Source organism: Arachis ipaensis, chromosome B03, assembly GCF_000816755.2.
Source record: "Arachis ipaensis cultivar K30076 chromosome B03, Araip1.1, whole genome shotgun sequence".
Classification (NCBI taxonomy): Eukaryota; Viridiplantae; Streptophyta; class Magnoliopsida; order Fabales; family Fabaceae; genus Arachis; species Arachis ipaensis.
The window spans coordinates 32,547,194-32,549,724 of record NC_029787.2 but is presented as its reverse complement, the minus strand read 5'-3'; positions in this window follow the sequence as shown (position 1 = coordinate 32,549,724).

Genomic DNA, 2,531 nt, shown 5'->3' with positions numbered 1-2,531 from the left:
AGCATGGTCAGTATAAACAATAACCTTAGAACCAAGTAAATAGGACCTAAACTTATCAACAGCATACACAACAGCTAATAATTCCTTTTCTGTAGTTGTATAATTCTTTTGAGCATCATTTAACACACGACTGGCATACTAAATGACATGTACAAGCTTACCATGCCTTTGTCCTAAAACAGCTTCTATAGCAAAATCACTAGCATCACACATTAATTCAAATGGTAAATCCCAGTCAGGGGGAGCTATAATGGGAGCAGAAGTAAGGTTTGCTTTCAGAGTTTCAAAAGCATGCAGACAATCAGAATCAAAGACAAAAGGAACATCAACAACCAACAGGTTGCTCAATGGTTTAGCAATTTTAGAAAAATCCTTTATAAATATTCTATAAAATCCTGCATGACCCAAGAAACTCCTAATTGCCTTAACATTAGTTGGTGGTGGTAATTTTTCAATTACCTCCACCTTTCACCTTTGCACCTCAATTCCCTTACTTGAAATCCGGTGCCCAAGAACAATGCCTTCGGTGACCATAAAATGGCATTTTTCCCAATTTATTCTCAGGAAGGGTGTGTTGAATAATAGCACTGCATTCCTTGGTTAACACCACAGTTTCTTGCTCCTTCCAATTCCTCTTGTGTGTCAACAACTCTTTCATAAATTTAGCATAGAGAGGCATTTGCTCTAGAGCCTCTGCAAAAGGGATGTTGATCTGCAGCTTCTTGAAGACATCTAAAAATTTAGAGAATTGCTTTTCTTTGGACGCCTTCTGAAGCCTCTGAGGATATGGCATTTTTGGCTTGTATTCAGGGGCCTTTGGCAAGGTGGGATAAGTGTCAAGAGAGTCAGGAAATGGGTTGTCTGCACGTTTAGGAGGGGCGTGCTCTGCTTCTTCCTTCTTCTCCTCTGGAGCTTCCTTTTCAACTAGATCTTCATTGACCTTAGTCTCAGAACCAGCTACCTTACCACTTCTCAATTGAATGGCCTTGCAATCTTCTCTTGGGTTCACTACTGTATCACCAGGGAATGTATTTGAAGACCTTTCAGGTAATTGCTTGCTCATTTGACCCATTTGCACCTCCAAGTTTCTAATGGAGGCTCTGGTTTCTTATATGAAACTCATCATCACTCCCATTTAGGATCTTCTTGGGATTTAGAATTTGCCTGCTGAGGTGGTTGTTGTTGCTGAGACTGAAATTGGCGGTTATTATGGTTGTTCTGTTAAAAACCACCCTGAGAACTATTGTTGACGTTCTGAGGTCTCTGAGGTTGATCTCTCCACCTAAAATTTGGGTGATTTCTCCATCCCTGATTGTATGTCTTAGAATATGGATCATTGTTGGGATTTCTAGGACCACTCCTTATGTAATTCACCTATTCAGAAGAGGGTTGAGCATAATCATAATTATCATTTTGCATAAAGTTACCTGTCATGTCATAGGAGGTATCTTGGGGTGGATTTTGAGTGTTGATAGCTAAGCAATCAAACAACGAGTAGTTGTCAATCACAATCAATCCCCGGCAACGGCGCCAAAAACTTGGTGCGGTATTTTTATAACCACACTTACTAACCGGTAAGTGCACCAGGTCGTACCAAGTAATACCTTACGTGAGTAAGGGTCGATCCCACGAGGATTGATGGATTGAGCAACAATAGCGTTTGATAGGATTAGTTAGACAGACAGAAAATAGTGTTGAGATGCAATATAAAAGATATTAAACAATATCAAAAATATTGAAGAAAGGCAAGTAATTAAGATGGGAATAATATATGGAGAAGATAGTTAAGGTTTCAGAGTTATCTATTTTTTCGAATTAACTTTTCTTACTAACTAATTTAATTATGCAGGATTTAATTTATGGCAAACTGTATGTGACTAGACCCTAATTCGGCCCAGAAATCGCCCCCAGCATTTTCCTATATTTTCTGCACGTGGCGCATGTGACGCGTCCGCGTCGTCCACGCGTTTGCGTCATTTGTGCAGATTCCAGTCCACGCGTTCGCGTCAGGCACGCGATCGCGTCATTGTGATTTCCTCCATTCCGCGCGGTCGCGTGAACCATGCGTCCACGTCGGTATTCGCTGGTCATCTCCTTGGCTTCTTCTCTTTCTCTGCAGAAACTCCATTAAATTCCGCCAAATGCTACCTAAAATAAATAGTATTGCACAAAACTCAAAATAGCATCCATAGTGGCTAAAATATAATTAATTCTTAATTAAATTCAACAATTTAGGTGCAAATTCACTAGGAAAATATAGACAAGATGCTCACGCATCATTGGCGCAGGAGAGATGCTATTTTTGTTGGTTTTGAAAAGATGTTTTGAAATTGTGTTTTGCATTTGATTTCTTTTGTCCGATTTCTTTTACTAGTATTCGAGCTCTTTAGTGACGACTTGTTTACTTTGTATTTGTAAGTGTAGCTTTTATGTCTTGGTCTGTTATTCATGACATGTCGACGAAAATCCCTCCTTCCCTTTTAACTTGGGTAGATTCTTCTGTCTTTTCTGCTGTCCCCGTAGTCGATGAA